The 21,502-nt window shown below is 45.6% G+C and overlaps 1 protein-coding gene across 1 annotated transcript in view; it reads right to left on the bottom strand.

Annotated features, from left to right (window-relative positions):
- Nucleotides 1–21,502, bottom strand: part of LOC105516652 (cytochrome b5) — a 39,329-nt gene that overhangs the window by 11,017 nt on the left and 6,810 nt on the right. The window lies entirely within an intron of this gene.

The following is a 21,502-nucleotide window of genomic DNA, read 5'->3' on the forward strand; positions in this document are numbered from 1 at the left end:
TGTCTCAAAAAAAAAAAAAAAAAAGAGAGAGAAAGAAGGAAAGAAAGAACCTTTCACTAATACCATATGTTGCTTCCCCATGTCATTCATACAGCTTAGAAAAAGCATGAGGCTCGTGTCCTTCATCCTTTGGTAATGTCTGTTTTGTTTTCCCACAAGGCTCTCAAAACCGCTCTTATTCTTTACCCAATCTATTTTTTCTTGACTCCTGCACCTGAGACCGACTACTCTGACTTCTCAGTCTAAGTGTGACCTCAAGAGCTGGCATGCCTGAGATGGCGATTCACAAGAGGCACGTGTGTGTCACTTCCCTCTGGAAAGCACCCTGCGTGCCCGTGCCAGCAAGGCACAGACAGCACAGCCTGTCAGACAGATAAGTCTCTGCCTTTGCAGAACTCACTTTCTGGTAGGAGAAAAGAAAAAAACAAAAAAAAAACCAAGTAACTTGCTGAAGACGCTGCCACCAGGTCACAGTGCTGCCAGGACACAGTGGAGGCACGGAGGCAGGGGCTTGACTCCGCGCTGGGGAGAGGCGGGAAGAGCGTCTTGTGGAATAAAGAAGTTTTAGTGCTTTCATCTGCTTTAATTAGTGAACCAAGATGGTCATGATGCAGGGAGGGAAATTTTTTCTCCAAGATGATTGACAAGTGGGGCTCAGTCACAGGACAGAGGTAAGGAGGTCTAGAGATTCTCGGGCAAGGGAAGCAGCTCTCAGAGTAATAAAAAAGGAAGTGGAGCTTGGGCAAGGCATCCTAAATATGTACTTTTGTAGAAAGAAAAAGAAAAACCTTCTTTAACTGAGCTTGAATGTTATCTTAGATTCATCCCGACCTTGGGCAAGTCACCTGCAAGTGTCCAACAACTGGACAAAAACCAGTCTCCCTTGCAGAGTTGACTGTGGTCAGTCCTTAATTTCTCTCAGTAATGAAGACCTCAGGGCAGATAACATTGTAGGAAGGTGGATCATCGTTCTGTTTTGAAACCGTTTCTCTTCCTACTTTGTCTAAACATACCTAGTGCTAAGGAAAGCCACTCTTTTGTTTTTTCTTTTTATAACATTTATCCATCTACGCTGCAGAAAAATTGGGAAGTACAAAGAAGAACATTAAAATCACCTATCATCTTGCCTCCAGAGAGCTGGACATACACTCACACATACGTGTATATAATGTTTGATAGAAACTGTGATCATTATCCTGTGCATTGTTTTAGAAAATAAAAGCGAGGTAATACATGATACAGAGGCAGGGGTGCCTACTGGTTACCACTCACTCTGTGAACTTGGGAAAATCCACATACAGTTTTTGAGGATGAAATGTATTAATATATGTATCTGACACATCATTTATGCTCAATTAACTATTACCCAGCATTTTTATTAAACACTTTCCAGTGTTACTACGTTAGTCTGTTTTGTACTAACGTAGTACCTGAGACTGGATCATTTACAAAGAAAAAAAGAGGTTACTTTGGCCCTCAGTTCTGCAGCCTGCATGAGCATGGCACCATCATCTGCTCAGCCTCTGGGGAGGCCTCGGGAAGCTTTTCCGCACAGTGGAAGGCACGGGGGAGCTCACGCATCTCATGGCGAGAGAGGAGGTGGTCCCAGGCTCTTTCAAACAACCAACTCTGCCTGAACTAACCAAGTGAGAAGTCACTCACTACTGCGAGGACGGCACAGAGCCATTCATAAGGGATCTGTCCCCATGACCCAAACATTCCTGCTCGGCCACCTCCAATCCTGGAGGCCACATTTCAACAGAGGTTTGGAGGGAACATGTGCAAACCATGTCAGCCACTAAGCATTCTTCCTCAGTGGGACTCTGACATGGCTACATGCTGTTACATTGTATAGGCATTCCCCCAATTTATTAAAATGTCTTCTACTGGGGCCATTTAGATGATTAAAAGTCCACCTTAAACAGGCATGGGAATGCACGCCAGACGTGCAGACAACAGAATGGCTACCTCAAAGCCAACCTCAAGCTTCTGGATTCCTCTCCAAGGAATAAAAGCAGCAATAAAAACATGGTTTTGTTGATTCCGGAAAAGTCTGCCTAAGGTTGGGCACTTCCACTCACCTACTGAGTAGAGAGAAGCCACATGGTGAGATACAAAACGACACAGGCGGCACCCACAACTATGTAAACTCACAGACTGCCGTTACTCGCATGCGGACTGCTTAACCCAGGAGCTGCCGTAACTTTGGAGTCCTGTTAAGGATACGTCAGTGGAGACAAATCTCCCAGAGTCAATCATTGTTTGCCAGGGACAGCCGATGTTCAAAGGACGATTTCAAGTGAGGTTAAAAGCATGGACTTGGCCGTTTGTAAAGAATCGCAGACTTAGACAAGTTTTTAGATACAGAATTCTGATCTTTAAAGTGCTAAAATGGAGAAAATAAACATTCGATTTCACGGGGTAATTCGACAGTCTTAATCTGAAACAGAATTACAACAGGGCAACTCCTCACCTTAATTTTCGACCAAGAACAGGAACAAGGGATAAGTATGTATGAATCTACTTATCAACTTATCAAGGTTTTTACCTTGCCTAAACCATTTGTGGGGCAATTTTCTAACAAAAAAAAAAAAAAAGAGAGAGAAAAAAAGAGAAACATCTTGGATTATATTCGTTTCTCTGATAACACATGTAAAATTTTAAAGATTCAAAAAACTAAGAAAAAAGCATAGCTTAGAATAAACGAACTGACACTAAAATATTTTCACTCTATCCTAAAGGTCTATCTTAATAATTAGTAGGAAAATCAAATCCTAAAAATTGATATTTTGGAAAAAATAACTCATCTTGATAAGACAGTAAAAGATGAGGGTGGCGGCCGGGCGCGGTGGCTCAAGCCTGTAATCCCAGCACTTTGGGAGGCCGAGACGGGCGGATCACGAGGTCAGGAGATCGAGACCATCCTGGCTAACACGGTGAAACCCCGTCTCTACTAAAAAATACAAAAAAACTAGCCGGGCGAGGTGGCGGGCGCCTGTAATCCCAGCTACTCGGGAGGCTGAGGCAGGAGAATGGCGTAAACCCGGGAGGCGGAGCTTGCAGTGGGCTGAGATCCGGCCACTGCACTCCAGCCTGGGCGACAGAGCCAGACTCTGTCTCAAAAAAAAAAAAAGATGAGGGTGGCTTTCTGTAATATCTAATATTTTCCTTGAAATATATGTATTATGGAGAGACACTTTGCCAAGTAAACTGAATCTAAATCATGTTTTGAAACTTGTCAATCCTGTCAATCTTCTCACTCTTGTTAGCAAATACATGCAGCAATTTTAATATGCACACATCACTTTTTGTGGGGGGACAGAATCTCGCTCTGTCACCCAGGCTAGAGTGCAGTGGCGCGATTTCAGCTCACTGCAACCTCCGCCTCCCAGGTTCAAGTGATTCTTCTCTCTCAGTCTCCGGAGTAGCTGGGACTACAGGCGCCCACCACCACACCCGGCTACTTCTTGTATTTTTAGTAGAGACCGGATTTCACCAGATTGGTCAGGCTGGTCTTAAACTCCTGACCTCAGGTGATCCACCTGCCTCAGCCTCACAAAGTGTTGGGATTATAGGTGTGAGCCACACATTTGGAGACTAAAGAAAATGCTCTTCTTTGTCTGTCAGCATTCTGAAGAGACAAAGAGAAATTGGGAATGCTGGTGGTTATGTCATCTTGGTTATGCCCAGAGATCAATGTGTGGCAGCGGTATATGTCCTAACCTTTAGGCAGGTTACAGCCCTTGGTGGTGGCCTGAAGAAAAGGCAAGGCAGAAAGTGGTAGAATAACAGGTAAGTAAAATGATCTGATGACTACCTCAAAGATTTAAGAAGACCAAAATGTGTGGTTACACATAGGTAAGATGAGAGGTAACAAAAGAGGTGAGATTCTCCCAAAGAACCTGAGCCTAATGGAAGCTGTGCTTCCACTTCGGTGAAGTGGGTAGCAGAAATCTGTCCTCTATAACGCACTCCTTGCTAAGCCTCTACTCATGCGACCATGCGTGGGAAGTGACCAGCTGCAGAACCCGGGGAGAGGATGTCGCGGGACAGTAAGGAGGAACCAGAAGTGGGGACGGGCATGGAGATGCAAAGTTGTTTCCACGTGAGCTGCCCCCAACAGTCTTCCGTCTTTCTAGAGGAAGATGTCCATTTGTTTTTGTTATTATGCACTTGAGTTAATTCGCCCAACAAACACGCATAAGGTCTCCATGTGGCAGCCACAGTTGGAGCCAAGATAGCAATGGCTCCCGCCTCAGGGAGTTCACAGCCGGAGGGATGAAACAGAAGTAACTACAGGAGTAACTACCACGATGCCACTGCAAGTGAGAGGAAGTGTGCTGAGATGAACGAGTTTAGTGCCATGAAGAATATGACAGGGGAATGTCACCCACACAAAGGGGTCAGGACGGGCCCTGCTGAGCTGTACCACAAGGCGGGAGCGGCAGTCAACAAGGCCCAAGGGGTGTCCGGGGAAGGTGTAGCAGGGGCGGGGAACGGCGAGTTCAGGGTCTGGAAGGGAAAGACTCATAAGATCCCAGGGTAGGAGAAAAGGCCAGGCCGTGTGCTGCTTTGTGCCAGGCCGTGTGCTGCTTTGGGGCCTCTCAAAGGATTCTGATCTTTGTCCTGTGAGCAATGAGATGCCATGGTAGGGATCTAAGTTGAGGAGGTAACGCAATCAGATTTAATTTTAAAATATAACCCAGGCTTCAGAGTGGACAGCAGACAAAAGGGCAAGAGAGGGTGAGGGAAGGCTGTTCTTTGCAGCCATTCCAGAGGGTAGGGTGGGGGCAGTTGCAGGTGCCAGGGTATGCACGGTGTGAGGCAGAGTGGACGAGAGGGCTTCCGGACAGTAAGGATGGCGGGGGAGACAGGAAGCGCCACTGGAGCCAACGTTTGGTTTGCACAACTGAATGGAAGATGGGGCCAAATGCTGAGAACAGGCGTCAGGGAGAGAGACCACGTTTAAGGCTAAACCAGTTACTGGAACTCATTCATCATGCCCACATATCCTGTGGCTCCTTGTGTCTCCCACATGCTTTTGTGAAATCTCCACTTTGTAAGTTACCCAAATATACCTTGTTCTTGACAGCATATGAGAATCCCCAGATACAACCCAGGGAATACCAATAACTAGAAATGGCTTTTGCTTTTTGCATCTATAATTTAAAGGTTAGCTATGGGAAAATAAACAGGAAATATGCCTTAAAAGATTGAAGGTCAACACAGTCTAAATTCAGAAGACATTAACTGCCACACCCCTACCCAATACAATACTAAAGGACTTTCAGGAAGACATAGCACACCCCTGCATTGTAAACAGCAATGTCAGCTCCCAGTTCCTGTTGCTCCACGGCTTTAGACAGCTCACATATAAAAGTTCGCAGCAGAATTTTGCACAGCGGTTCTCTCGCCCTTGAACTGCCTTCTTTATTTGCCTTCCAGGGGAACAGGCTCCGCTTGTGTTCTTCCAACCTTCTCGGCCACCACAGTCTCCTGATGTCTACGTGTCTAAACGCAGGTGCACCCTGGGGCTCAGTCCCTGGCCCTCACCCCTCCTCCATCTGCGTTGGCTTTCCTGATGATCTTATCAAGTCTCCCCACTTAGAGTATCATCTGTCAGCCAAGGAAAGCAGTGGAAGAGCCCCAGGTCCCTCCCACGCGCAGAAGCTACTCAGCACTTGCACTCCACAGCTAATGCATACCCCAGCATAACAGGACCAAATGGCATGCCTCACTTTCTCCCCAAAACACACTCCTTCCGGTCTTTCATTCACAGGAAATGCTGCCACCACACACCCAGATGCTGCAGCCAAAAGCCTAGGAGTCAAGCTTTATTCCTCTTTCTTTCTTCATCTACTCCATCAGCCAATCCAGTTGGCAATCTTCAAAACAGACTGAGAATCTCACCACCTCTCACCACTTCCCCTGCCACCACCCAGAACAGCAGCAATTGTCACCGAGCTGGTCTCCCATCCTCCCTAGCATCAGTTCCCCTGAGATTGCCATGCCATGAAGACTTTTAGAAGCTGATTATGGTACTTTGGGAAAGGATCATGCTGCCGTAGTCTAGAGGGGTGGCAGTAATGGTGGTGCAGACATAGAAGGTAAAGTAGGGGAGTTTCAGAGATGAAACAGATGCTTTCAGTGATATTCTAACAGTAACAGGTTCCCACTGCTGTTCCCACAAACATGTTTCCACAAACATCCAGTATTTGCCATGTCCTACAAGGCCCTTGCTCATGGGCATGGCCACATAGCCTCTGGCAGGCCCTCCGGCGGGACACCCTCGGTCCCCATCTCAGAACCCAACATCTGCCTTCTGCTTGGGATGCTGGTCTCCCAGACCTTTACAAGATTTCATCCATCACCTCACTTATGCTCTGCTCAAATGTCAACACCTCAGAGCCCTCCCCTGATTTCCCCATCTAAAGCAGCCTGCCTGGGTGTGGTGGCTCACGCCGGTAATCCCAACACTTTGGGAGACCAATGTGGGAGGACTGCTTGAGGCAAGAAGTTCAACGCTGGAGCGAGCTATGACTGCATCATTGCACCCCAGCCTAGGCAACAGCGCAAGACCCCATCATTCACGAAGTTAAATAATTAATTAAAGCAGCCTGCCTGTGTCCCTACACTATTGCCTTTATCCTTTACTGCTGTATTTCCCTCTCAGTATTTGTCACTACCTACAATTACTGTCAGCCCTCATATCCACGGGTTCCTTACCCATAGATTCAACCAACCATGGATGGAAAATATCCAGGAAAAAAAACTGCTTCTGTACGGAACATGAACAGGCTTCTTTTCTTGTCAATACTTTCTAAACCATACAGTCTAATAACTGTTTATCTAACATTTACATTACATTAGGTATTATAAGTAATCTAGATTTAAAATATTCAGGAGGATGCCTCTAGGTTATATGCAAATACTATATCATTCTATATCAGGAACTTGAGCACCCTCGGGGTTTGGTATTGAGGGAGGTCCCAGAGCTCCTCCCTGGAGCATACCTAGTGACAGCGACATTTTCATATCAATTTGTTTCTAAGATTCATGGATCTGTCTTGTTCATCACTGTTTCTCTAAATCTTAGTTCAATACCCATAAGTATTCATTGGATAAATAAATGAGATAAGCATGGATCATTCTTACACACTGGTTTTGTAATTATTATATATAACCAGTTCAGTGGCTGATGGGAACTTTCCCTCTCATTCCAACTCCTCCTTTCATAGCACTCTACTTTTTCTGAGCTCTAACAGTTCTTCCCATTCAAACCATATGATTTCATACTTAACTGCTGTCTGATTCAGTTCATCATAACATTTTACTGTCTACTTTGTGCAAGGCATTGTGTGGGACAGAAAAAAGTACATGAAACATCAATGTGATCCAAGCTTGAAGAAGCATGCAGTTCATCTGGGGATAAAGAAATAGCACTGAAGAGACTTCTGGCCTTCCCTGAGACAGCCTCATAGATCTGACTGTCTACAGATGACCCAATGGGTCCTAAACTCGCAGTAGCTGAAATATCACTGAAGTGTGGATTTGGGTGACTTTCCCTGAAGACAGGAATGAACGAGCCCCATAGCTACCACAGGTACCTCTCTGACTCTCCAGCCCTCATCCCACAGTGCAGTTTGATGATTCTCACCTTCTTTTTTAATTTTTAAAAATGTTCCCCAGATTTATCAAGGTATATTTAAGAAATAAAAATTAAAATTGTATATATGTAATGTATACAGTGTAAGGCTTTGATACACATATACATTGTGAAATGATTCAATCAAGCTAATCACCATATCCACCACCTCATGTACTTACCATGTGTGTGTGCGCGCGCGTGCGTGCGCGTGTGTGGTGAAATCACTTAAGATTTTCCCAGCAATCTTCAACTACACAATACATTAACTGTAGTTACCTTGTGTGCAAACTATCTCCAGGACAAGAGTTTGCCACAAACCGAACTACTCTGGCAGAATACGCTGCTATCAACTGACTCATGCAAGGGGAGGCCAATATAAAAGTTGAAGATGGCCAAGGACCAAATGAGTCTCTGATGACTCTGTGGCAGGTTTTAGGATCAAGCCTGACCTGTTTCACCATCTTGCCAACCCTAAGGCATAAAGAGGCATAGAAAGTAAAAAGTTTCCTCTTCAAAGCTCCCCTTCTTCTTAAAGAATAAATCCTAAGTGTTAGAAATAATAGATTCTTTTAAAGACTAACTTTCTTCAAGCCTCCTTGCTTTGTGCTAATAACTCTTTGTTAAGCCCTATCCTATGTAATTGTTGGACATGTTCACGGACACATTCCAGCTCACAGCCTATGCCCCTTTCTCACTTGGAACTGTTATTGCTTCCTTAAACCTTTCCTAAGCAGCTTCTTTGTTCTTCTTTGCACTTACCTATTTAGGAAAGTTTTAGGCTGTTAGCCAACTGGCTATCAGTTTAAGAGTGTGAGGTCCTGCTCCAGCCAATGGATGCAGGACATAGCAGTAAGGACGAACCAAATGTGTAAGGGATAAAGATGTCTGCTTTTCCTTTGTTCAGGTGTGCTCTCACCATTGTTCCATCTGCCATTGAGCACCCTTTCTGCAGAAAGTAAAGACTGCTTTGCTGAGAGATCTTTTGTCTGTGTGCTGACTTTCCTTAACAGCACCGATGATCAATTTCTAACAATTTTGGTATTTCTAACAAGAGGTGAAGTGAAGAAGTTCCTGTCTGGATAATGACAAGGCAAAGAAGGCTTGCACAGCAGCGTTTCTTTTATTTGCATTAGTTTAATATAAATTAAGAGTTTTATGGTGGCCAGGCACAGTGCCTCATGCCTGTAATCCCAGTACTTTGGGAGGCTGAGGTGGGTGGATCACCCGAGGTCAGGAGTTCAAGACCAGCCTGGCCAACGTGGTGAAACCCTGTCTCTACTAAAAATACAAAAATATTAGGCAGGTGTAGTGGTGGGCGCTTGTAATCTCAGCTACTTGGGAGGCTGAGGCAGGAGAATTGCTTGAACCCAGGAGGCAGAGGTTGCAGTGAGCTGAGATCATGCCACTGTACTCCAGCCTGGGCGACAAAAGCGAGACTCCATCTCAAAAACAAAACCAAAAAAAAAAAAAAAGAGTTTTATGGCTTTAGTCCTTGTTTTTACTATCACTAAAAATCTGGTGTCTTAACCTTTTCAGTTATATTTCATGTAATGTGAGAAACACAGTTGTAATTGTACTTGTAAAGCTGAGGATTTATCAAGGTCAAGGGTCCACCAAATACGTACGCACAAAAACGAAAGGAATGCAAATACAGCAGAAAATGAAGTGCTAGCTGAATGGTATCGATAACTTCAAGGAAAGACTAGGTCATCTCAGCTAGAAGGACAGTCAAGGGAAGAAGTCCCTGTGTGCTGAGTGACCGACTGGAGGGTAAGGTCACCCTTTGCCCAACACCAGTCATCCCAATGAATGGCACTTCCTGCACCTCTGCGCTATTCAAGGATCTAAGAGGTACAGCCTTGGTTTCCTAAGAAATAAAAGAGTTTAAAAAGGAAGAAAATACTGTTTTTACAAACTTGGTAAATTATTCTTCACTGGGCATCAAATATCCATAATGAATTAAGCACTATTTACAGTCCTTTGGACAATGCTAACACACAGAAACAAGCTTTTCATTTCATCCTTAATTAATAGCACCAAGCCAGTATTTTCAGATAGACACTGCTGAGTGACCAGCTGTGAAAAAGCAACACAGTTAAGGCTGATGGGCAACATACAGCTCATCACCTACGAAGCCGGCCTAGCCATGGCCCTTGCCCTGCCTCTTTCTAAATATACTCTAAGCAGTAAGGATTTGCTCTAAACTGAAGGACGCTCAATGCAGGTGGGATTCACCTGCTCCTGGGATTCTTCCTGCAGGAGAGATGCCAAGGCTATCAGGGCCAGGTCTACACTCACAGTTCCCCCAGGGATCACAGGGCTTCCTTCCTTCATACCTACATTGTAAGAACCTCGCTGGGAAGACACGTGGCCTGTTTAATGCCATGTTGCTCAGTGGTTTCCACTAAGGTCACACAAAAAAGAAGCTGACCCAAACCTTCTGGGCAGTATTGGCAGGCCCCATGGATGGCACACCCAGGACTGTTCACGTGGCACAGCCAGTCCCTAGAAGGCCTTCTTCATTTGCACGCTGTTCTCCAGTTCTCAAATGCTCCCTACTTCAGTAATAAGTAACAGTGAGAGAGCGCACACATGGCTGCTTCCAAATGAAAATAAGGAGTCCAATTTCTCATACAAGAAAACATGAGTATCAGAGTAAAATAGCAGAAGGTGATTTATAATAGCACAATAGTGCAAATATGTCACAAGTCAGCTGTAAAGTAAGTACAATCAATAAAGACATGATCTTGAGATAACTTTGTATGTTAAGAGGCCAAGAATGAGAAAATATACACAAGTGATGTTTCCACTTCTTTTTAGAATGAGTCCAAAGAGAAATGCTAAATAAATGTATTATTAGAGATTCCACAGTATAAAGGAGTTTTAAAACTGCAAGAAAATTGTATTTTCTACTTAAGAGTGTACACTAAAAGCGGATCTATAAAAACTGGCAAGATAAAATAAATTTGATGCGACTTGATACAGATGATTTCAATAAATAATAAATTCTTAGTGTGAAGGCAATAATCTTAAGGAGAAAGAAAATGCTGTGGGTAAAATCAGTCACTCTAGGTTTGAATGTGCAGTCTGTAACTGTTACTTATTCAGAAACTGGTCACTGGGTGAAAACCATTACCAGGCCTATTCTTCATTCCTGTTGTTTCTAGGGCCATTTTATACTTCCTTACTCTACCCAGAAAGTAAAAATGGGTATAAACTATATTTTTGGAATTATCTTTGCCAGCTATATTCCTCAAATAACTAGGTCACATGAGATTGTCTTAAGCTTGATACAGAATAATATTTTTGTTTAATGTTGCCCTTAACTCCTAAAATTGCTACATTTTAGTGGCCTTGGAGAAACAAGTTATAAAATCTCAAAGTCAAAGGTTAACAGTCTGGCTCACTTGACAGCAGATAAGGGAAACTACGGAGGGCCTCTGGCTGCAGCTGCCAGCTGCTCTTCCTCAGTCCAATCCTTATCCCACTTTTGTCCCTTGTGTATACTGCTGCTGGGATCTCAACCTCAAATATTGTTGTCACCATTTCTTGTACCCTCCTCAAAAACCTACCGTGGTGAATTTCTGCAGCTAAATCAAACGCCTCTGGAACTTCTCAAAGAGAGCGTCAACACCCATGCAGCACAGGAGGTGCCCTTAGTTGAACCAATCAGGTGAGGGGGAGGGGGCGGAATTGTTCATTGCTCCAATGTCTGTTTCTCCCTTCCTCCCTAATACTGAAAACTCTGAGCTGGGAATGGCCAACAAAGAAAGATGTTAGAAATACTTTCCAGCCTCCTTGCAGCTGCGTATCTCATGTGGTTAAACTCTGGTTCATGGAATGGAAGAACCTTCCAGAAGTCTTCCCTCTGGAGTGGTGGATCCCCTGTGCCCTGTCTTCCTTCATCCTGCTGCCTGGAGTGAAGATACCACCTCCGAGCACGAGGATGAGGCTGTCCCCAGGACTGGCCAAGAAGGGAGTGGGGCGCAGCTATCACACAGCTCTGGCGGCAAAGCTCACTTCTTTAGGGCAAATAAACTCCTGTCCTGCTTAAGCCAGTATCAAGGGATCTCCTGAGCCTAATTCTTATTACAACATCAATCATTTAGTCAAGAAACGTGACCTGTGTGAACATGCAGAAGCATCTGAAACTCATGAATACACAGTCCGGAGCCTCGAGAAGCTTCCTACCAATCAGGGACTGACATGCACCAAGCAGCAAGAGGAACATGAAGGGGCATCTGTATTGTTGCCTGAACACAGTAGAGCTTGGAAACGTGGGAGCTATTAAAAAATAACCTCAGCCCCTTTTAGAATAGTTAGGATGTGGATCAACAGAGCAGATAAATAAAGATGAAGAAGCTGAAAAGGAGAGGCTTGAAGAACATGCTAGAGGAGCCATTGCCACAGAATAGGGTGGCTGGGGAGGACCTGGCAGTGCGCAGATCAGACACTCCAACACCAGCGCAGCACCGGGATCTGACCCAGCTCAGAGGCTACTCCAACCCCATCTCTCCCCCTCCACCCATCACAAGCTCCAGCCTTAATACTTAACTCCTCTCAGCTTCCTGCACAGCCCACTATCCTCCGCCTCCTCTGTGAGCCCAGCATCAAAACCAGACAACTGAGCTGGAGATCTGGACTCAAAACGGTGGGGTGAAGGCTTAGAGGTGCAAAGGACCTTCAGAGACTCAACATCCTAAATTTTCAGACAGAGAAAATGGGACGCAGAGGAATGAAGCCCAGTGCTACACTGAAAGCTCACGAGGGAGGTGGAATGTAACCCTGCTTTCTGACTTTGAGAGTTCAGTTCCCCCCACCTTTTTTTTGAACATGCAAATAAAATGACCATTTTTACATTTCTGAACAAAGTGTCTTTAAATATAAAAAGATGTCTTAAAAATAAAGTTTCTTCATAAATTTCCCTTTTGAGAATTTGGGAGAAAATTTCACATACTTCTAAGCCTCAAGAAATGTTGTCATCTGCCCTGCCTTTCTGGGCCTTACCAAGTACAGAAGATTCACAACACACACACGTGCATACATACACCCTACTGTCAGGGTTCCACTTGACTACAAGGTTGCCCCTATTAAACAGTCAAAAGTGTATGCAAAACCACACTACAATATGACAATCTGCAGCAGGTTAAAGTCATGCCTTCAGAGGGTTTGCATAACCAAGCAAAAATGAACCCAGGGGAATGAACGCAGGCCGCCTGACTCCACACCAGGTCTCCTAACCACTGTGTGTACTGAGAGGAGAGCCACTTTCCTGAGATCTGCTAACAGGGGTCTAAGTCCAGATGACTCCTGCATCCCTCAGGCACAGTCTATCTGGTAGCTACCCATGTGCAGGATTGAGTCATATAATTAATTAGTAGACTCCTTGGCTAGTAAGAGATGTTCGAAAAGGACAACCATAACAAAAAACCCTTTTCACCTAAATGCAATGCTAAGTGACTAAAGTCCATCCATTCTGGAGTTTTAAACAGGATCTTTCATTCCAAATGCTTGACACTACCAAAAAAGGTGGGGTAAAGAGATTGTCCATAAACAATGACTAGGCAAAAATTAACTTATTTAAAGAGCTTATCTGCAATAGTTAACCCAAAAATGAAAACAACTCGAAAGAGTTTGGAGAGTAAACAATTGATGTAAGATTTAGAGTAAGATAACAAGATGCCCTGACCAAACATTTCCTATCACTTCCGGGTGCTGTTTTTCTAAGATGGGAAAGGGTGATGGCCTCCAAGTTGGTTTGAGCTCATCAGACTTCTGTCCTGCTCCATTCTGGACTCTGTGGAGGGGCCAGCGCCTGCATGGGGCACCAACTCGGGGCTTCATATCCACCCTCTCACTGAATCCCCACAAGCATTGTTGGAATTACTTCCCATTTCACCTTGAAGGTCACGGCATGAAACTAAAGAGGCCCCTCTGGCTGTCACCCACCTTGCCTACGGGACCGACAAACTCATTCAAACATCTGACGAATGCCAAGCCATGCTCTGTTGCTACCAAAATGGCAAAGTCATGGCCCCACCCTCAAGAAGTTAGAGTCTAGTAAGGAAACAGATATGTAGACAAATAGCTAAATGTGGTGAGCATCAGGTGCGGGAGTCATAGCACAAAAGATGGAGGGATTAACTCTCCCAAGAGTGTGAGGCAGATAAAGGGCCCAGGAGGGGTCACTCAGGAGGCAACACTTGAATTCTGTGAACATTTCAGCAGGAGTTCACCAAGTGAGCGAAGGGAGGCATCCCAAGCCCGGGACACAGACACAGGGAGGCCCTGAGGCAGAACACAATGGTGTCATGGAGGATACAGGGGTAACTTTATACGGCTCAGGTGAGGGCTTGGGTCTCCAGTGAGAAATTAGCCCAGACTGGAAGAGAGCACCTGGAGTTTCTGCCGAAGAGCTCTGCATTTCACAGCCTGAAAAAATGCCTTCAACTTCTGTCCTTTCCACTCTAGCAGCCAGGGAAAAAGTCTAGGGACAAATAATGGCAAATATCAGTGGGTAACATTTAACAAACGCTCACTGTGTATAGGGAAGTGCTCTGAGCACTTGTGTGGACCCTTCCAAAGTTCACAAGCCCAAGAGGCAGGCATTACCATTACTATTATCCCCACTTTACAGACAGAGGTGATGGAGTCAGTTAGGCGGGGCCCTGGGAAATGAACGTAGGCTGCATGACTCCACACTAGGTCTCCTAACCACTGTGTGTACTGAGAGGAGAGCCACTTCCCTGAGATCTGCTAACAGAGGTCTAAGTCCAGATGATTCCTGAGTCCCTCAGGCACAGTCTATCTAGCAGCTAACCATCTGCAGGATTAAGTGAATTAATTAGTAGACTCCTTGGCAAGTAGAGATGTTCGAGAAAGATCAATTCACTTTCCCTTCTTCCCCATCCCCATTTTATATTGCCACAGAGACTGTGTATAGTCCCTGGCACAGTTCCTGGCCTTTGTAAATTACTGAAGGCCAATTCCAGCACCAAACCCAAGGGACCCCCTTCTCACCACCTCTCCTTCAACCTCAAAAGTTTTCTCTGGATTTAATCAACTGGCTGGATTCTACTGAACCACAGAACCAAACAGCACACATTCATAAAAACATGGTAAGAACAATAGACATTTCTACATGAGATGGTTCTTAAAGGTTAGTTAGGCCAAGGGCAGACAGGTCTCACAGACAGACTGTGAGCTGGCAACCATCCTGCAGAACGCTGTTAGAATTTCCTCTTCTTGAAAAAGATACGCAAAATTCTTCTTAATTACTTTTAGAACTGAATTAGTAAATGTGTGGTCTAAAACGTACTGGGAACCAGATTTTGGTCACTATGCCCTGACCAATATTTCAACTTCTACCATTACTACACTTGTCTCATTGGATAAAATAAAGCAGGTGTGCTAACTCTTCCTCTAGTCTCTGAAGGGTACATAAGCCACCAATTCTGACATGATGACCTTGGGGTACAGGGAAGGACCAGGGACAGGCCTGCTTCTGAGGGACAAGAGCAGGAGGGCACTGTGGCGCCAGTCCTGCCAGGACCAGAGCCAGGCCCAGAGCTGCCACAGCTTACCTCCTGCTTTGTAACCCAGCGCAACTCAATGTCCTCAGAAAACTACGCAAGCCACCAAAACTGGGGGCCCAGTTGATGAGTGATGACCTAAGAGAGGCTGTTATTCTAACCACGATCTATCTTAAGCTGGAATGGCCAACAGATGAGACAAGGTCGGGGGTGGTGGCTCACCCCTATAACCCCAGCACCTTGGGAAGCCAAGGCAGGCGGATCACCTGAGGTCAGGAGTTTGAGATCAGCCTGGCCAACAACACAAAACCCCGTCTCTACTAAAAAATACAAAAATTAGCCAGGCATGGTGTCAGTCACCTGTAATCCCTACTCAGAATTGAGTAGGTGTCAGCTACTCAGGAGGCTGAGGCAGGGAGAACTGCTCGGACCCGGGAGGCGGAGGTTGCAGTGAGTCGAGATTGTGCCACTGTACTCCAGCCTGATTGACAGAGTAAGACTTAAATAAATAATAAATAAAAATAAATAAACACAAAAGAAGAGATAACAGAATAGCCTACGCTGAGCCCAGAGGTGGAAGAAAGCAGGACTGACAGTGGCATGTGCCCATCTCTCTCTTTTGTTGTTCTTCCTGTCAATACCAAATAACTACGTCTCTCTTTCATGTTTGATCATAATAAACTGGGTTGAAATATGCAGGTGAGACAAAAGAGAAATAAAATAAGGTATCATAAAATTATTCAATGTCACCCAACAGTCATTCCACATCAGCTTTCTAGTATTTTATATTTATAAACTTTTAATTCTTCATTCAATCAATGAATATTTAGCCCTTCCTATGTGCCAGCATTGTTCTAAGAACTGGATTTATCAGTGAATAAAAGAGAAAAAGTCTTGCATTCACAGAGCATACATTTCTAGTGGAAGGGCACAGAGAAGCAAAAACTAATAAATGAGTAAATTATACTGTATGTTACAAGGTAATACATGCTACAGGGGGAAAACTCAGCAGCATAACTGGGCTCAGGAGTGCAGGGGGCTGTAGTAATATCCAGGCTTAAATACAGTGGTCAGGATACGCCTCGTTGAGGTGACTGTGAGTGAGTACTCAAAGGAGGTGAGGCAGGGAGCCATATGTTATTTGGGGGGAATAACCTTCCAGTGCAAAGAACTGAAAATGGATCACAGTTCTACCATGTCTAAGAATTCTTTGCCTAATCCTAAGTCACTTTAAAAAGTTTTACATGTTGGCCAGGTGCAGTGGCTCATGCCTGTAATCCCAGTACTTTGGGAGGTCAAGGCAGGTAGACCACTTGAGCCTCAGGAGTTTGAGACCAGCTGGCAGCTGGGCAACACAGCAAAACCCTGTGTCTACAAAAAAAAAAGGAAAATTAGCTGGGTGTGGTGGTACATGCCTGCAGTCCTTGCCACTTGGGAGGCAGAGGCTGGAGAATCACCTGAGTTGAGTCTAGGTGGTGGAGGCTGCAGTCACTCTGATCACGCCATTGGACTCCAGCCTGAGTGACAGAGTAAGACCCTATCTCAAAAAAACAAAAAACAACAACAAATGTTTTACATTTTACATTTAGATCTATGTTCCATTCTGAGTTAATTTTGGCATAAGATGTGAGGTTTAAGTCAAGGTTTATATTTTTGGTTATTGATGTCCGATTGTTCCAGAATTATGTGCTGAAAAGTCTATCCTTCCTCTATGGAATTGTTTTTCCATCTCTGTCAACAAGGTGGAAATCTCTGTGTGAGTCTATCTCTGGCCTCTCTATTCTGCTACATGGACATGTATGTGTCCCTTTGCCAGAACTACGCTTTCCTGATGACTACAGCCATATCCTAAGTCTTAAAAACGGGCAGTGTAATCAGTCCTTGAAGGGGTTAAACAGAGTATACTGACCCAATTTGACTTTAAAATGTCACTCTATTATGGTGAGAATACACTGTTGGGGGCAAGAGGGGACCAGGCGAGAGAAGATGGAGGCTCCAACCAGGGGAACAGCAGTAGAGATGGTAAAAAATGGGTGAGATTCTGACATTATGAAAGTTGAGCCCACAGAACGTCCTGGTGGACAGGATGTGGGTATGAGAGAATGGAAGAGAGGAGTAGACCCCCAGGCTTTTGGCCTGAGCAGCTGGGAGAATGGAACTGCCATCTGCCAAGATGGGGACATGCGGAGGGAGCAGGTGTGGGACAGGAAACCACTTCAGTGTTTCCCACGTTAGGGTGAGAAGCCTACTGGACATCTAACTGTGATGTAGCCTCAGGGATACAAGAGCCAGTTCAGGACAGAGGTCTTTCTGGCCAGGATGTGACAATCCAGGATTCATTAGCACATTAAAGCCATGCTACTGAGTGAGTCTGCCAAAGCGGAAAAGCCCAGGCCCCAGGGGGGTCCTCCAGTAAGGAGGTCAGACAGATGAGAAGTGGGAAAAGGAGACAGGAGGTGGAGGGAGGAGGGAACCAGGAGAGGATGGCAACCCAGGGGCGTGAGCATCTGTGTCAGAGTCTGCTGAGCCACTGTGTTGGAGAACTGAGAGCTGACACAAGGCACCCTGGGAGATCTTGGCAAGAGAAGTTGTGGTGAATGGGTGTGGTTTAAAAGGGAATGGAGGAGGTGGACTGGAGACCAGGCTTAACAACCCTTTCAGAGCGTTCTTCTATTCAGGGGAGCAGAAAAGTGAGTCAATCCTGGAGGGGGCAGGAGAGTCAAAGGAGGCTGTGTGTGTGTGTGTTTCTGTGTACGTGTTTCAGGGGAGAAGGGAGTGTGTATGTTTCTGCAGGAGAGGAGGGTGTGTGTGTGTGTGTGTCCGTGTGTGTGTTTTGCAGGAAAGGAGAAAAAACGGCAGGAACACTGACGAGAATAACCCAGCAGGGTGCGGCCCAGAGGGGCTTGGTTTATACCAGGGAACATCGGGTGGTTTAGGGAGCCTCTGTGAGTGCAAAGGGGAACAGGATTTCAGGCACAGGTGGAGGCCTGGGCTCTGGGCAGGAAGAGACTAGAAAATGTAGACCAAAGTGCTCCCCTCACCTTTAATTCTCCTCGTTCTTTCTCCTGACTGCATGGGAGCCTCCCTCGATGCCCTTCTTGTGTTCCATGCCCTGAGACTATGTCACAATCCAGACTTTCACAATAGAGTCCCACTAGTTTCTAAGTGCGCAATCCTCAGGGACAAAATCCCAGGCCAAGGCCTACAGAGTAAGAAGAGATCACACTAGTATGTGCCCTGCATGGAAAAAGGGGGAAAAAATAAGACAGTCACAGAGCAGGGGCTTGTGTCTGTTCTTCTACCAGGCTCTCCTCTTCCATCCTAGGAAGTTACTTCCTGGCACCGGACAAGGGCCGCGGAGTAAGAAGGGATCACACTAGTATGTGTTATGTATGAAAAAGGAGGGAAAAAAAGATAGTCACAGGGCAGGGGCTCGTGTCTGTTCCTCTCCTCTTCCATCCCGGAAAGAGTGACTTCCTGGCACCAGACATGGGCCAGGTGCACAGCAGCCAGACAGGCAGGAGCCCTCATCGTGTGCAGAAAGCAGCAGCCAGGCATCATATCACAGCCGGGTGGGTCTAACTGCTAGCAGAGGCGCAAAATGGGATGGGACACCATGCTGAGACCTGAACAGGGTTGAGACTGACACAGGGGAAAACAGAGCAAAGGTTTTAAGGCAAAAACAAGTTTGCTTTGTTTGAGAAACAGAGAGAAAGGGTCAATGTGATCAGGTGTGGGCATTAGCAGTGAGGACACAGTGTTATCTGCTGAGGTGGGGGAGGTAGGTAAGGGCCTGATCACTCAGAGCTTTCCAAACCAGGGCAAAGAGACACGATTTTATTCTAAATGCAACAGGAAGCCATTGAAAGGAAATAAACAGAGAAATGACAATCTGTTTCCAAAAGATGAAGTTTGTTTGTATGTGCTTCTTCTAGAAATCATACTTTTTAAAGAAGTAAATAGCATTTATTACTCAAGCTGAAAACTAATAAAACCACCACCCATTTGAGGGAACCAATGAAATCCTGAGAATTGACTGCCCAGTGGCCACCATGAGAGGTGGCAAAGATACAAGAGAGGCCATGCCAGGGCATCTGCTCTCAGCATAGAAGAGAAAGATGTTCTAACCACCCTGCAACCAGCCACGTGGCAGATGCAGAGGGGATACGGACCCAGAAGGGGCGGGCGACAGATGAGCGGGACCCACTGAGGGATTTATCAGAGCGGGAACCTCCTCGGCTTTCCATTTACACAATCCTTCCCAGGGCAGTTATTTAAAAGGCCTTTTCCCAAACAACACATGCCTCCTCACACATACCCACCACATGTGTAAACGATCTCTCTCCGAACCAAAACCACACCGATGATTCAGCCGCTGCCAGGTGAGAGCAGCATCTGGGTCACGAACAAACTGAGGTCATCAAGACTCCGCCCCGACTCCCTCTATTTAAAAACTCCTCTACAAGAAACAAGAATGGCTGTTTCCTTCACCTTCTAGAAGGCAACAGAGTAAACTGACAACAGATGGAAAGAAAGGCATATTTTTGCCCATTAACCTTCCAAGGGTTTTGGCTTTGTTCAGATCTTTGCATCACAAATCCCCTTTGCTTTCTGCCTGGTTCCTACAGAGAACTCTCCAGTGATGGAGGTCTCCAGCAAATGATAGCAACTCTGTATCAGTGGGATGGACTTCTGCTTTAAAAGCTACACTAGGTTCTCTTCAATACTCCTTGGGTCTCAAGCCTCAGCAGCAGACTCAGCACTGAAGAAACTGGGCCGCAGTGCCCGCAGCCTGGACTGAAGCCCTGGCTTTGCTCCTTATTGTCTGTGGGACTTGCTGAGAAAGTTGCAAAATCTCTCTAAGACACAGCATCTTACCTTTAAAAGGGAGGACACCATCACCACTGACCCCATAGGGTTGCTTTGAAGATTAAAAGCACAGGCTGGGCACAGTGGCTCACACCACTTTGAGAGATTACCTCCCAAAGTAATCTTAGCACTTTGGGAGGCTGAGGCGAGTGGATCACCTGAGGTCAGGAGTTCGAGACCAACCTGACCAACATGGTGAAACCCCATCTCTACTGAAAATACAAAATTAGTCAGCATGGTGGCGCATGCCTGTAAATCCCAGCTACTTGGGAGGCTGAGGCAAGAGAATCGCTGGAACCTGGGAGGTGGAAGGTTGCAGTGAGCCAAGATAGAACTCCAGTCTGGGCAAGAAGAGCAAAACTCCATCTCAAAAAAAAAAAAAAAAGAAGAAAGAAAGAAAGATTAAAAGCACAAACGCAAAGAAGGTTTTACGTGCAAAAAGCACTTGGCATACTCCCTAGCACATACTGAATGTCCATAAACATTCAGCCACTGTCCACTGCTATCACTTTTCTTATTAGCTCACTAGGGACTGTTGGGGAGGGGAGGATTCAAGAATAGCATTTACTTGGGGAGAGTTAATGAATGGCATTTACTTAACACTTTCTGAGGAAGACGAGGGAAAGAAGGCTGGATATATTCTGGGGCCTGGCTAATTCTGGACACAGCTGCACAAAGCTTGAGGACTAGGTCTGCCAAGAACAAACAATAGCAGGCAGTGAAAGAAACAAGCTAGAAACTGACACTCCCGAGGCCCTCCACTACAGAAGAGTTCAAGTGATTCCATTTCAAACAGGCTCCTGTGCCCACACAGCCAGGCAGAGGGGGCCCTTAACTGAGCCTAGAGGTTATGAACCACCCCACCCCTTCCCCTAAGTCCACGTCCCTTATCCCTCAACCCCTCCAGAACCTCCCCAGCATCAGTGCTGACTCAGATGCTATCATTTTGGCATGGGCCTGCTAGAGAAAGAATTCTATGGATGTAAGAAAGTAACTTCTTGCCATCATCCACAGAGATGTCAGCTCTAAGCCAACAGGTAGCACAGGCCAGATTCTATCAACAGCAAGAACTGAGTTGTCCCTACCCGATCTTCAGCTCACCTCCCGGTCCCCATGTTGGAACTCAGTAAAAGGCACAGATACCCAGTTACCAATTACACTCAAGACCATGTTCCCAAGAAAACTAGGTCCAAGGGTAATAGGGAAGAAAGCACACTTGATTAAAATGTTCTGTTTTTCAGAATTAAGGGCAATGAATTTCAACATCCATACTCTCTTCCCCGATCCCCAAGCCTTGGAAGCACTGGTCTATGCAATGTAGGCAGCCATGTTCAATGGAAAATAACAGAGAGCAAGTCGCTACAACAAAACCTGCTAGAAAGGACTCTCTTGAGACTCCAAAAATGGCTCTGAGCCCGCTACTCAGCTTCCCATGTAGTCAGCTGCTGCCTCC

The sequence above is a fragment of the Colobus angolensis genome, unplaced genomic scaffold (assembly GCF_000951035.1).
Source record: "Colobus angolensis palliatus isolate OR3802 unplaced genomic scaffold, Cang.pa_1.0 Scaffold287, whole genome shotgun sequence".
In the NCBI taxonomy this organism is placed as follows: domain Eukaryota; kingdom Metazoa; phylum Chordata; class Mammalia; order Primates; family Cercopithecidae; genus Colobus; species Colobus angolensis.